Genomic DNA, 16896 nt, shown 5'->3' on the forward strand with positions numbered 1-16896 from the left:
AATGCTTTTCTCTTGGTTAGCTGTCATAGCTTATTCCCATAATTGCTTGGTCTTTCAAAACTTCTGAGTTCAAAACAATATGCAGAATTATTCTTAATATTAACATTGTTTTTTTCTTCTTTATATATTTTATGTTTAACTTTGTGTCTTTCAATCTTAGAAAAGAAAGATAAGCTATCAATTACTGTGTAGAAGTAAGTTTAAAAATGACAGAATGATTTTGAAAGTAGTGGAGGATGGTATATATTAAGACTTGAATGTAATTAGAAATTGGGTGTTTTAAAATATGGAATGAAGCCAATATTTCCCTATGCATTTGTAGTTCTTTTCTTAGAATTAGTTTAATTTGACACTTAGCATTAATGTTTCAGGTTGTAAAATATAAATATATGAGCATAAACAAAAACATAGTACAAGAGTTAGTATAAAATAACATATTGCAAAAATATATCACTGTAAAAAATGACAATGCTGAAGGGAGACATAATGCGTGAGATATACATTTCATTTTGTGGAATTTCTCCCAGGTGGATCTTGGTAAGATATTTACTTCATCTTAGCTTCCCAAATACTTCCTTTGCCCCAAGAAATGTAAAACCTTCAATGTATTTGGTCCTTGTAAAGGCTACTCCCTCTTGTATTCTCTCTCTTGCCTCCTTTCAGTAGTCATTAATTTAGCTTACAAATTAGTAGGCAACATAAATGTGAATTTAGAGACTAACTCTGAGAATGCAGCCACATTAATGCTAAAGCACAGCAAAGCAGTTAGGCTATGTGATTTCTTTTCCCCCATGTTAGTTTTGTTTATGGACTGACACATCAATGAAACTTCAACCACTTCTTTAGATTCTGCTGACTCTGATCTAATGCTTGAAAGACTAAACATTCCACAGTCTTTTCTAGACTTAGGGCAGCATTATTTAAGAGAACTTTGTCTTAGAATTAACTGAATATTTGCTGAAACCCCACTCATTCCATAGGAAAACTTACTTGTATGAAAAGATAGAATGTATTAAGGGCTTAAGGGTTTAATACTACTACATTTGAAAACTGAACTTTTATTGAACCTTTAATATGAAAGAACTAAGAACATTTAATTTGGTAAATAGAAAACTAATCAATATCTTACATCTGGAAAACAAACTTAGTGAGATGTTGATTAAAAAATGAAGTTCACAAAAGATGATATACTAGTCAGTGTTTTCCAGCGAAACAGAACCAGAAGGACAGAAATATAGATATAGATATAGATATGCTAAGAGAGATTTATTAAGAAGGATTGGCTCATGTGAATATGGAGGCTGAAAAGATCTATGATCTGCTGTTTGTATCTGGAGGCCCTGGAAAGCCAGTGGTGTAGTTCTGGTATAAACTTGAAGGCCTGAGAAGCAGGGGAGCCAGTGGTGTAGATCCTAGTCTGAATCTGAAGGCCTGAGAACAAGGAGCACTGATGCCTGAGGGCAGGGGTAGATGGATGACCCAGATCAAGCAAAGAGCAAATCCTTCCTTCCCCTGTCTTTTTGTTCTATTCAGACTCTCAATGAATTGGATGGTGCCCAGCAGCATTGGTGAAGGTGATCTTTACTTAGTCTACCAATTCAAGTGCTAATCTCTTACAGAAATACCTTCACAGACACTCTCAGAAATAATATTTTATCATCTATCTGGGTATCCCTTAGCCCACTCAAGTTGAGACATAAAATTAATCACCACTGTCAAGAAGTTTGAAATTTGCTTCACAATAAATTTTGTAGATACAAACAAAACAAAACAATATTTAATATGCAAGATACAGACATCCTGCATGATAATGATAGCTTTTGAGACAGGAAAACATAACATCTGTGGAACAGTGAATAAAAATACTGCTGAAGTTTTAGTTGGGAGAAGTAGTTTTGGAAAACAACACATCCAATTGCAAAAATAATTACTTAATACTTGACCTTGTTCGTATAATGGAGACATTTGAATAGAAGGTAAGGGCATGTGACTGTATTTTACTGCAGCAGGAAAGCAGAGTCTTCTTACCTTTTCCAAACTGAGTACAAGCAAATACCTCCAACCTCTTTTTCAGTTATTGACAGTATGTTCTTCAAGTTTTTCTGGTTGGATACAGGGATGAGTTCTTGGCACTGTGTGAGGTAAAAATAAATTAAGAAATAAAAAATGATAAATAGGGCTTCCCTGGTGGCACAGTGGTTAAGAATCTGCCTGCCAATGCACGGGACACAGGTTCAAGCCCTGGTCGGGGAAGATCCTACATGCTGAGGAGCAGCTAAGCCTGTGAGCCACAACTACTGAGCCCATGTGTCGCAACTACTGAGCCTGTGCTCTAGAGCCCACGAACCACAACTACTGAGCCTGTGTGCCACAACTACTGAAGCCCGTGTGCCTAGAGCCCTTGCTCCGCAACAAGAGAAGCCACTGCAATGAGAGGCCTGTGCACTGCAAGAAAGAGTAGCGCCCACTCGCTGCAACTAGAGAAAGCCCATGCACAGCGATGAAGACCTAATGTGGCTAAAAATAAATAATAAAATAAAATAAATAAATTTATTTTAAAAAAGATAAACAGTTAAGGAGTCATATTAAACAAAATGTACCGAGTATAAGAGGATAAATTCTTGTTTGAAGGAAAAAACAAAACAAAACCACCCGCTGATCCTCACTTTTTTAATTTGTCCTCAAAGATTTTATCTTTAAAAAAACAGTGTGCCTTTAGACAGTCTTCTTAAGATTGACCTGTTATAATGTCATACGTAGATACTGAAATAATAGTCATTGCAAAAGGTATGTCCACTGTTATTATGACCAAGAGTTATTTATTTTGTCCAGTTTAATAATGATATTTTGTAAAGTTTACAAAAGTACGAGTACTTACAGTTATATAGAATATAGCTGATCAAGTCCTACTAAATTAAATCTAAGAGAGTTATCATTGTATATTCCAAGAAATAATTGCTTAATGAAATTTAGAATGTTCCTGTTAGCTTTTATTGTTTTACTCTTTTAAATATTGGTAAATATATTATATCCAAATGACCATAATTTTTTTGAGCCTTTACCTACGTCTTAGGGGAGAGTCCTTGTTAAATATACACCTGGCTTTATAAACTTACATGTTAGATATTTTACCAATACTTCTATGGTGAATAAATGTTCTACTGATCAAATGTAAAAGTTCACAGCTGCTCCTCTACAGACCCCAGCTTTCTCATATTTTTCCTGTCATTGCTAAGTCTAACTGTTTACACATTAGCTTTTAGTATAAAACTAGCCAGGTACAGCAAAGTAAGACTTAAGAGTAATGATTAGATTTATAAGCCCTTCAAGAGCAAGGGAGCTCTATGGCACTCACATTCCCCAAATTATCTAGATGTGAATCCTGGGAATTATTGAAGGACCTATGGCAAGTTGACGGCAAGACTGGACAACAATGGCATTTTATATATCTATAGCATTTTACAATTCTCAAAGCATTTTCTCCAAATTATCTCATTATATTCTTATGATAACTCTAGGAAATAAGTAGTACATGCATTATTTCTTTACCTTCTCTCTTTTTTTACAGAAGAGTAATTTTGGGGATAGAGAATCTGTGAGACTTAACCAAAGTCACAAGGTTGGCAAGAGGACTAACCAGTAGAAAACTGTAATTTCCTTGGGAATAGCCAGTATTTCCTTCAAATATTTTCTGAGTACCACTATGGGCCAAACATTATTTTAAGGACACTGCAGCGACCCAAACAGACTGTCCGCTCTTTTACAGCTTTATATTTTATTGAGGAAGGTATATAGCAAACACATTCAGAATAGAATATATATTAAATTTTCATATAATAATAAATGTTATAAAAATAAAATACAGTAATGGGGTGGATGGTGACAATAGCAAAGATGATAGTATGATTCGGAACAAAGTCTCTGATAAGGTAATAAGGACATAAAAATTTAAATGATGAGAATGAACAAGTGATGGGAAAATCTGTGGGAAGAGCTTTCTAGGCAGAGTGAACAGGATTCATACAGGGGGAAAGATATTTGACATATTTTGGACAATGTGGCCTCAGACTACTGAGATAGTGAGAGACTAGAAAAGATGAGGGCAGATAGTCAACTGACAGATGATTCAGGTGACGTGCTTGGATTTTACTATCATATATGTTTGGAAATCACTGAAGAATTTTAGCAGGTAGGGGTACATTTTAAAGAGATTGTATTGACTACTGTGCCACTTTTTTCTATAAAACGTAATCTTTATATCATTTTATTTTAGCTAGTGGGAAGCAGCCACATAGCACAGGGAGATCAGCTTGGTGCTTTGTGACTACCTAGAGGGGTGGAATAGGGAGCATGGGAGGGAGACGCAAGAGGCAGGAGATATGGGGATATATGTATACATATAGCTGATTCACTTTGTTATAAAGCAGAAACTAACACACCACTGTAAAGCAATTATACTCCAATAAAGATGTTAAAAAATTATTTTTAAAATTTATTTATTTAATTTTGGGCTGTATTGGGTCTTCGTTGCTGCTCACGGGCTTTCTCTAGTTGTGGTAAGTGGGGGCTACTCTTCGTTGCAATGCACAGACTTCTCATTGCAGTGACTTCTCTTGTTGTGGAGCATGGGCTCTAGGCACGTGGGCTTCAGTAGTTGTGGCACACAGATTTAGTTGCTCCGTGGCATGTGGAATCTTCCTGGACCAGGGCTCGAACCTGTGTCCCCTGCATTGGCAGGCGGACTGTCAACCACTGCACCACTAGGGAAGTCCCCTATATCTTATTAAAAATAAAACCTAATTTAAAATATATTTTATTAAGGAACAGCATAGTCTTTAGAATAAGCTCTATTCAATACATTCAAATCTTGGCTGAAATTTGTATGCTGTGCAATGTTCTGGATTCCACTTTCTTTATCAGGAACATGGACAAATAATGACACATGAATTTATAACACATGTAACAGTTATCAGTTTTTTTTGTTTGTTTTTTTTTTTTTTTGCGGTACGCGGGCCTCTCACTGTTGTGGCCTCTCCCATTGCGGAGCACAGGCTCCGGATGCGCAGGCTCAGCGGCCATGGCTCACGGGCCAGCTGCTCCGCGGCATGTGGGATCTTCCCAGACCGGGGCACGAACCCGTGTCCCCTGCATCGGCAGGCGGACTCTCAACCACTGCGCCACCAGGGAAGCCCTATCAGTATTTTTTTTAGTGAAGTACCATTATCAGTTTAGAGAAGTCTGTTAAAATTAGGTTTTATTGGTTAAATATAGGCTTTACCAAATATATATTAATATATATAATTTTTAACTATCCTGAATGTTTATTTTTAAGTAATTATTTTCAAATGTAGATGGACAAAGTATAAGCTACATAAGTTTATCCTTTATATTTTGTTGTTTTTTAAATTTTAAATGAAATGGGAAGTCTTGTGCTTCAGAAAATACAAAATTGTACCAGATCACAATAGCATACAGGTGCATCTCAGAAAAGTAGAAAGATATAGCAGATATTAATAATGCAAATTCTCCAAGAGACAATACTGTATGGGTTCATTTAGATTGTCAGTAGATTTGGTTATGAGCTTATATACATCTGGATGTTTTTAAAAAGATTTTTAATAAAGAGGTAGTGAGAAATGACATCAGTGGGAGCTGACATTTGTAAAAGGTTTTAGAAGATAATGGTAAAAGTTCTAAACATAAAATTAAGTTTTTCACCATTTTTAAATGTCAATGAGTATTCCGACGTGTACTCACAATGCTCCATAAAGATTTTGTTTCATTTTCTAAAGTTTTCCTCTCTTATGAAAAATAACCTTCTTAAAAAAGAAAAGATTATTCTACAAAACCAATAGCAGCAAAGACAAACACCTTAAAAGACACATACGATTCTCATTGTGCAAAATGTTTTACAGACAAATGCAGATTTATACTGGCAGGTAAAGAGAAACAATTTTTATGAGTGTAAGTATTTATGAGCCCAGATGAGCTAAAGTCCATAGTGAGAATCATTATTAAAAGAAAAAAAATTCTGTGCTGTATACAAAATAAGATAACTTTGTTGTATATAGCATATTTCAAGTAAACTGTATTGCAAAAATGTTTCACACAATTAAATTATATAAGACCTTGGATAATACATGTGTATTATGTGATTTAAATTATAATAGTGTGTAAATATATTGCTTTGTGACTGAATTAAACATTTAATCACAAAGCCAAGAGGTGAGGAAGAAGGAAAAAAATATAGGCAAAAGGAGATAGTATAAGGTGGGTACTTTATATCATACCTATAGTTAGTTAAAACATGCCCTGGTGTAAAGATAGAATAAAAGTAATGTCCAAAGATAGCAAACTAGAGAACTGAAAAAGCATCATAATTAAAAAGCAAATAATAATAAGAGGCTTTGATAGTCAACTGTACTTGGCAATTCTTGGAAGTCAGCTCAAACTTCTGCACGGCCATTCAGCTTCAAACTCATTGCAATGACAAAGACAGGAAGAGAAAATCTCAGCAATTAGATCCACAGCTTTGTGGATTAGAAATTCAAACTAGGATGCTGGAATAAGGCTGAGGGTTTATTAGACAATGAAGAAGGTGGCTGGGAGTTCAGTGTTTGTGGGGTAAATAAAGTGTAGGTAGTAGAGAATTAATGAATCTACAAAAAGATGATAAAGCGACTTGAGACACAAACCTTGAAAGTCAGGGATTTGGGTGGGCATCCCAAGCATGTGATCTGAGGCTGAAAAAAAAAAAAAAGCTGCTCTTTGGGTTTTAGTTTTCAGTCAACTGGGAACATAGAAAAAGAGGGAACAAATACACAGCCTGACAAAAAATTGATCCAAATATTCCACTAGTTATATAACTGGACTTGTGATACTCTCAATATCAATTTTTGAATAGGAAACATTGGTCATATGAGTCATTTACACTTAATAAGGGGGAAAGAGTAGTAGATTAACTACTAGCAGTGAAAAAATTTAAGGTAGAAAATTCAGAATACATTCTCTGGTCAACAATATCTCATGACAAAAAAGAGAAAACAAAAACAAACAGAAAGGAAAACAACCAAACACTAACAAATGGGACAAGCAGAATTATTAAATTGTTTACATTCTTTTAACCTAAGGATTAAAGAAAGTCAAGAGCATAATGAGAATGTGGAGACAAATTTTAAGTTTTAATCAAAACTTCACAGGTCAATTTTAGTTAATACTATATCTTATTCTGATTCTATGACCCAACTTTTTATTAATAAAACTATAATAAGAAAAAAAAAGCCAGTAAGTCAAATAAGCAGTAATATGCATTTAATCTGGCCGGTTCTACCCTGAGGGAAACTCTAAGAGGAATAAAAAAGGGATTTGTGTTTCAGAGCAAGAAGAAAAAAAAATATATGTCACAAAATGCTAATTTTAACTTATGTGTTAGACATACAGAATTATTTCATATTGTTGCTCTATTTGTTCTCCTACTAACTGATTGGAATCAGTGGTAGATGTTAAGTCATGTGATCTCTAGTCTACTCTAGTGTCACTGCTTGGAAGAAAACCACAGCAATCCAATGACATGGATTGCTCTCCTGCATTTACCATTTCCCCCAGAGGGTTGGAATTATTTAGAGTGAAGAGGATTTGAACAGGGATCCAAGGTTGCTGTAGAGCAGCGGTGACCAAGCTTTTTGGTACCAGGGACCAGTTTTGTGGAAGACAATTTTTCCACAGATGAGGGAGGAGGATGTTTCACTAGGTAACGCCTGAGCGATGGGGGGTCATGGTTCAGGTGGTAATGTGAGTGATAGGGAGTGATGGGGAGCAGCAAATGAAGCTTTGCTCACTTGTCCACTGCTCACCTCCTGCCGTGTGGCCCAGTTCCTAACATGTCGTGGATAGGTCCACAGGCCGGGGGTTGGGGACCCTTGCTGTAAAGGATAAACTTCAAATGCCACTATATGACCAATTTCTGGACTGGGAGAACAGTTATCCAGCCTGAGACAACTGCAAAATTTAGACAAAGAAGTGAAAGAAAAACAAATAAACAAAACACAAACAAGCCAAAAATATCCCACTCAAACCACGTTTGAAACTAAAATTCCAAAGTTTATAAGCATATATAATAACAAAAGCAGCGTACAGAACCAATGATTAGAACATACATTTACTCTAAATAAAAAACAAACTACATAGAACTTAAAAATAAAATCACTGCAATAAATTCATAATACAGAGACTCATAGCTGGTGGAATAAACTCTAGCTTGAACACTGGCGGGAGAAGTGGTGAATTTCAAGATGGTACTTGATATACCCTTTGCCCCCAAAAAAAATCCAAAGTGATAAAGATATTTTTAAACAATGAATAATAAACTTTGATATTCCAATTACAATTAAAAAAAGTCACAAGCAATATTTGTACAGAAAATATAATTTATATAGCAAATAAAATGGAGCAATATTTGTATAGAAAGAATATATGGAGAATTTAAGAAAGGCAGCAATTCATACATGAAACAGTCTGAGAAACAAGAGGGGTAAAGATAAATTTACAACCACATATTTCATAGTAAATTTGCATATCATCACTACTAAGGAGACATTATTAAAATGATCAGAAGAAGAGATAGTATGCAAAAGAATTAAGTAAGGTTAACCACAGATTTCCCACTAGACAGATGGTAAAAAATATTCTGGAAAAGGTAAGAGAACATAACTTAACAATTCTATACCATCCAAATTACCACTCAACACTGACAGCAAATATTAAGAGACATAAAGATAAGAGTGTTATTTAAGGTTTTATGAAGAGCTAATATGATCAGATTTGTCTTCACAGATTAGAGGGGGTTTGGAATGGCTATGTGACAGCCTGTTAGGAAGGTGTTGCAATAGTTCCTATTATAATGTCTTGGACTTGGATGAAGGTGGTGAAGATAGAAAGCTGTCAATATATTCAGATACATAGAGTGAAGTAGAGGGAGATATCAAGAATAAGAGTTGAGGTACCTTGTGGTCATATAAGATAATGCATGGATCTGGACCTGAGAAAAGAGGTCTGTGCTGGGGTAATGTATATGTGAGTCATCTGGGTGTAAGCACTAACTGAGGGACATGGCATAGAAGATGTAAAGGGAATTATTGGGTTATTAACAGGACTGGGTTATTTTTTAGGTAGGGGAATGAAGAGACAAAGACTAGAGTGTTACTAAAATTAGAGATTGTGATATCTTAGCCGATTATGGGATACTAAGCTCATATTTTATAGTCATTTATTGAAATTTAGCAAACATTCTGAAAATTTCTAGTGGCTTGTAGAAGAGTTAGGGTTACAACAAGAGAGACTATGCATAGAATGTTAGTGTAATTGAATCTAATGCCCTTTCTGAATCCAAAAAATAGTGACTTAGTCTCTCTCTGTCCCTCTTTTGCATGTGCACATTCTTCAACAACTTTTAAAAATATTATTAAATGAACAAGAGTCAAATATTTCTAAAGTCTCTAGGACTGTATGTTGTGTGTACTTCACTCATGTTTCCATCTCATAATTCTTATTTTCGCTTTTTCCTATATTCTGGGTTAATTTTATAAACTTTCAAATTTATTATTTTTCTGTTGTTATTTTGTGTCCGTATTTGTTAGTGAATTGTAAAGATAAGTTTTTAAAACATAATTGAATATAAATAAATTAAAATATAAAATCTGTTAAAAAAATATGATAAGAGTGTCAACAACACTCTCTGACCCAAACCAAAAAAATCAATGAATATACTGAAAACAGGAGAGAAGAGAAACAAAAAACATGGTAGAGCACAGATAGTGTACAATAGCTAACTTCATTAAGATTGACTGCAAATAATAATAATAATTTTATATTTAAAATTATATAAAATAAAGTACATAAAAAGATCAATGAGAAAGAAGACTAAGTAGGTGATAAGTACTCAAGAAAAGTTCATGAGGTTCCCTTAGTTTTGTTAAGTAATATTTACAGTTAACTATGTTTGTGAAAATGTAAGTCACACCACTAAATTTATAGAAACACACTCTGCATCCTTCAGACCAGAAGAGGAAAGAGAAAGGATATCAAGAAATTTATCAATCCAATCCAAATTAAAACAAAACAATAACAAGAGGGAGGTGGACAGAGAATACAAATAAAATGGAAAGCATATACAAAATAAGATGGGGTACAACATATATAACATTTTATATTTATAACACATTTTTGTGACTGTATATGTAAATGTACAGTCACAACAAATATAAAAAGTACATTTTCTTATTGAAAATGTTATCAGATTGGATTAAAAACAACTTCAGCAATACAAAATCAGCTATATTCTACATATAAGGAACACATAAACAAACATAATATATAAAGGTGATAATAGAGGTCTGAAAGCAGATATGCCATGCAAACATTGGCAACTAAAAAAACAAATAAAGCAATGTATCAGATAAAATGTACTTTATGGTAAAATTATTAATATTATACTTGGCACTACATAATATTAAAAGAAAAAACCCACAAATCTCTTCAAGGAGATATACAAATCATGAATTTATAATCATGTAACATAACAGCCTTCAAATATACAAAGCATGAGTAAAAAATTTTCAAGAAGCAATTAAATCAGCAATCATGGGAAGTTCATTTTAGCACATCTCCATTAGAGATTGATAAGTCAGCCAAGAAAAGTAGTCAGTAGGTACACAGAAAATGTTAACAAAAAACTATAGTATGTTTGAAACTAATAACTATTTACATAGGATCTAACCCTCCAAAATAGAGAATATTTTACTAAAAAACTTTGTATTAGTTTATTTTCACTTACAAAATGTGTGAAAATAATTCATACAATTATATCTCAATGCAGTGACATTAAAAATAAGTAACAACAGCAAAAATTTGCTTAAGAACATAACTGCATACTAAATATTATATAGATGATAAAGGAAACTATATTGACAATTTCAAAATACATATAAAGTAGAACCAAAATAAACTTAATACACCAAAATTTGCAAAAAAAAAGAGCTAATATAGTAATTAGTGGTAAATTTATAAATTTAAATGCATTTAATTTTTAAAAAATTCTAAAAAAGAGCTAAGGGAACCTACGAAACAAAAGACTATAGTAAAAATTTGGGAATAATAATAGCAAGAGTAGAGATTACTGAAATAGAAACACATTAGGAGAGAAAAGATCAATATATTTGTTACTTTAGCAATACTGATTGGGGGGAAACACCACAAAAAAGATTTAGAACAAAAGAGGGATACAAATTTAGATACAGTAGAATTTCTAAAAATAATAAGATATTATTTTGAATAACTTTCTGTCAATTTCCTTAACAATGTGAATAAAATTAATTAATAGAATCTTGAGAAAATATAGAAATTATAAAAATGTACTGAAAATAACAGAAAACCTGAATATCTGAAAAAGAATGTGAACAAAAATTGAATCTTCGATCTTAAGACTTTTTACTTAAAAAAGACACAGTCAACCCAGATGACTTAACTTTCAAGGAACAGATGTTCCTGATTTTATGTAATTTCAGACAATAAACCTAGAAAAAGGAAAGCTATTCAGTTTAAGTATATTAGGCTAGTATAAGCTCAATAACAAAACCAGACAAGAACAACAAAAAGAAAAAAGAAAATTGATACCAGTTTCCATGAAGAATTCATATGAAACAACAATCCAAAATAAAATATTAACAAATCAAGTTTAATATATTTTTAATAAATTTATTTATTTTATTTTTGGCTGTGTTGGGTCTTCATTGCTGTGTGGGGGCTGCGGCGAGTGGGAGCTATTCTTCATTGAGGTGTGCGGGCTTCTCACTGTGTTGGCTTCTTTTGTTTCAGAGCACGGGCTCTAGGTGTGCAGGCTTCAGTAGTTGTGGCACACAGGCTTAGTTGTTCTGCGGCATGTGGGATCTTCCCAGACCAGGGCTTGAACCCGTGTGTCCCCTGCATTGGTAGGTGGATTCTTAACCACTGCACCACCAGGGAAGTCCCTCAAGTTTAATATTATAAACATATATGTGCACAGGTACAGGCATACACATATGCACCTATGCAAACTATATTCTAACAAATTAATGCTTATTCCCAGGAATTCAAATAAATGTCAATTACAGATAAAACTATCATTAAGTCATGTTGCATAGCGTTTAAAGGAGAAAAAAACTATGAGCTTAAAAGAAGCAGATGAAGAATTTATTACATTTCATTACTTAGCTCAAGATATTGATAGGAACTCAAGTGATTTCTACTGCAGAGGAAGTTCCTTAACTGTCTGAAGGGTATCTGTCAAAAACCTACACTGAACAACATAGATTTTATTCATTCTTGTAATGGGAAGTCCTAGACATTGCATTCTTAAAAGATAGAAATGGTGCAAAAAATAGAAATTATCTCTATTCATACTGTTATATCTTAGTTAATACACAGGAGAATCAACAAATTCAGCTATCAAAATTATTTTTAAAAATTATCAACTTTTCTAGAATCAAGATCCACAAAAACATTAATGGTATTCCTAGTACTAACAAATAGAAAGTATAATAGAAATGAAAAGACTGTATTTATGAAAACAACAAAACTGTAAAGGTACCCAGGGATAAAGCTTAAAGACAAAATATATAAAACAATGAAAATTACCAATAATTATTGAAAAACATAAAAGAAGTTTTGCACAAAGAAATAGCTGACTATACTATATCCATGGATGGAAAAAGCCAACATTCAGATATCAAATTTCCCAATAATCTATAAATCTAGAAATGCTTTAAATAGTAATTTAATAAATTTGGTATGTTGATACTAATGTGCAAATGGAAAAAGTAGCTGAAGTAAATAATAAATTTTGAGGGAGATATCAGAAGATTTTTTTTTATCATTCTAAAGACAATATGAAAATTCATAGTTTTATCATAGTATTGGCAGAATTAGGGACAAGTAAACCAAAAATATTGATTAGGACTCCATATAAGAGGTAGCATTACCAGCTAGTGAGGAAAAGTTGCTGTGTTCAAATAAAAATGCTGGCACATTCACTATGGAAAATCTAAATCTCTACTTCATACCATAAACAAAAATAATTACAGATATTACATTGAGATACAAATTTTTTAAAAAGTAAAAACTTTAAATAAAAATGTCAAAAAGTATTTTATAACTTTGAGGTTGGAAAAAAATTTCAAACAATACTCAAGAAGTATAGACCATAAGGTAAATACATTCAGTTATATTAAATTAGAAACAACTGTACCCTTCTAGATAGCTTAAACACTGTTTAAACATACAGTAAAACATTAGAATACATTTGCCATCTTTTAACCAATAAAGGATTTGTAGTATTCAGATTTTATATTTAACTTTTTAAAAGCAAAGAGATGGACACATTTGAAAATGAACAAAATTATACAATTTTGCTATTAATTACATAGAAAATTCATAACAATTAGACAAAAGCACATTAAATAATATTTTATATACATTGGACTAAAACCTAGGTACCTCCAAATGTTTTTGAAGATGTGAACAAAAGGTAGATTTCTACTCTGTTCACAACCTGGAGCACATTCTGGAAATATCTAACACATTTAAAAATGAAAATATTTTTCACAACAAAATTATACTCTCAGAAATGTCATATAAAAATGCAGAAGGAGAAAAAAATATGTTCCTACAACTTTTTGTAATGGTTAAAAGTTGGAAAATCTTCAAAATACCCACGAACTAGAGAATAAATATAAGAATAAGTATAGTATATTCATACAAATAATCAATATAAAGCAATTAAATTAATGAAATAGTTATATGTGACATTATAAATAACTCAAATTAAACATATTTTACTTAAAAAGCAAGCTATATTATGGTTTGTACAATATAATAACATTCATACAAAGATTCAAAATATTCATATACTATAGTCACATTCATAAAAAACATGTTTTTGATACATATATATATATATATATATGATGTGATGTGCTGATATATGAACGTGCATAGGTTTGATAAACTTCAAACTTATACAGGTGTAACCTAGAGGTAGTAGAAAGTAGTATTCACCTAGCACCTATAATATTCTATGTCATTAAAAATATGAACAAATTTTAACAAAATATGAAAATCTACTAGAGTTGTATATAGGTATATGGATGGTCTCTCTGTATATATTGTTTTGGCTGCATTGGGTCTTTATTGCTGCATGTGAACTTTCTCTAGTTGCAGCACGCGGGCTCAGTAGTTGCCGTGCACAGGCTCTAGGGCATGTGGGCTTCAGTAGTTGTGATGCGCGGGCTCTAGAGCGCAGGTTCAGTAGTTGTGGTGCACGAGCTTAGTTGCTCAGTGGCATGTGGGATCTTCCCAGACCAGGGATCAAACCTGTGTCCTCTGAATTGGCAGGTTGATTCTTAAACACTCTGCCACCAGGAAAGTCCGTGATCTCTATATTTTTAGATTGTTTATTTTAGAATAGATTTAAGATTTACAGAAAAATTACAAAGATAATACATAGAATTCATAAATATCTCATATTACTAACTTACAATAAATAGTATGGTAAATTTGTCAGAATTAATTAGCTAATATTGATACATTATAATTAGCTAAAATCAATTTTATTCAAATTTCCTAAGTATTTGTGTAATGTACTTTTCCAGAATTCCATCTAGTATACAACATTACATTTAATTATCATGTCTCCTGAGGCTCTTCTTGGTTGTAACAATTTCTCAGACTTTCCTTGTATGTGTAGACCTTCACAGTTTTGAGGGGGTACTGATAAGGGAATTATAGTACAGTGAACCTTTATGGGAATTTCCCTGATGTTTTCTCATGATTAGAATAGGTTATAGGTTTGGGGGAGAAAGATGATGGAGATAAAGCACCATTCTCATCATATCATAGCAAGGCTACACGTTGTTAAAATCACTTATTCCTATTGATGTTAACTTCATTACTTAGCTGAGCTAGTGTTTGTCAGGTTTTAACACTATACATTTATTCTTCTTCATCCTTTCACATACTGTACTCTTTGGAAGTTATTATGTGCAGCCCACACTTAAGAAGTATGGAGATACGCTACATCCCCTTAAGGGTATCTACATGAAGTATTTGGAATTCTTCTGTAAAACAGATTTGTTTATTTATTCAATCCTTTATATTAGTATGTACTCATGAACATTTACTTTGTACTTTGGGTTAGAGTCTGATATTATTTTACTTATATTTATCAAATGGGTCCAGCTGTGGTCATTGGGTGCATTTTCATTTTACTTTTATGTCCTTTTGATATATCCCCATCATCATCCTGTGGGTGTGACATTACACTTCCTTACTAGAGTACTACATAGTAGTCCAGATTCATCATGTCTTCTTCAAATTAAGACAGATTTATTGTGCTCTCTCACTACTCTCATTCAACATCATTGAATTAATGGAAATCCTTGTTAGTGCAATAAAACAAGAAAAATAAATAAAAAGATATTCAGATTGGAAGAAAGAAAGAAAAACATCCATTTTATTTGCAGATGACTTATCTATGTAAAGCAAACAAACAAACAAAAAGTCCCCCCTCCCCAAAAAATCTACAGAATGATTCCTGGAAGTAATGAGCAATTAAATCAATATATATGATTAATATACAAAATTCCTATAAACAATAGACATTTTTATTCAAAATACAATTTTTTTATTGAGGCAACATTGATTTATAACATTATATAAATTTCATGTGTACAACATTATATCTCAACTTCTGTATACACTACAGCATTTTCACCACCAAAATTTAGTTTCCATCTGTCATTATACTGTTGACCCCCTTATCCATTTAGCCCTCCCACTCTTCCAAATACCACTCTCCATAGCAACAAAGAAACAAAGAAAGAACCATGTAGATATATCTAACAAAATATATCCTAGACCTGTCTGCAGAAAACTATAAAACCCTGAAAAAAGAAATAAAAAAATATTTAAATAAAGGGAAAGTTATTCTATGTTTATGGATTGGAAAACTTAGTATAGACTCACATGCAAAAGAGTGACATATTTGTGGAACTGGAAGAAAACCTATCCTTCAAAATTACCCACTGAGCTCACTTAGCATTCAGTTTCCAATTAGCTAGACTACTTAAGATGCCTCCAAATAAATATGGTCTTCAGCTCTCATACCTGGCCAGCTGGAAAAACCTTTTTCAATTATTATTTTGAGTTACCTTTTTGGTAAATTATTAGGATTCTTCAAGCGAGCAGTACTTGTACAAGATATTCTAAGGTATAAGTTCTAGAAAGCAAAGATTTAAGACTAATGATAATGGATATACTTCCAAAAGAATTTACTTAGGCATGTATAAAATATTCCTGGAAAAAATATTCACATTTATCCATCTGCCAAACAACTTGTGTTTCAAAGTATGTTTAAAAATTCATGTACTTCAATAATAAAATGAAAAACAAAATTAAAAAGGAGCAGAGCAATTGAATAGTCACTTCAGAAAACATGTGATTGGACAATAAACTCATCAAAATATCTCAGCATCATTATTTGTCAAGGAAAAACATGCTAATGTGTTCCTACTGCACACTGACTAGAAAGAGTAAAATTAAAAGATTGGGTATGCCAAATGTTGGTGAGGATGTAAAGCAATTCCGATTCTCATATTTTCATGGTAGGATTGTAAAATTGCAGGATCACTTTGAAAAAATGTTTGGCAGTATCTTGCACAGTTAAACATCAACTACTCTATAATCCATAGCACTTAAACTGCTTTTTATTGTATGTAAATTATTCCTCAGTAAACAAAAATATGTAGTGGGAAAAAAAGGAAAATATCTCCAAAATATCTAGTCAAATATTTCCTAATTTCATCCCCT

Source organism: Aethalodelphis obliquidens, unplaced genomic scaffold (genome assembly GCF_003676395.1).
Source record: "Aethalodelphis obliquidens isolate GAN/ISIS:26980383/991018 unplaced genomic scaffold, ASM367639v1 scaffold21, whole genome shotgun sequence".
NCBI lineage: Eukaryota > Metazoa > Chordata > Mammalia > Artiodactyla > Delphinidae > Aethalodelphis > Aethalodelphis obliquidens.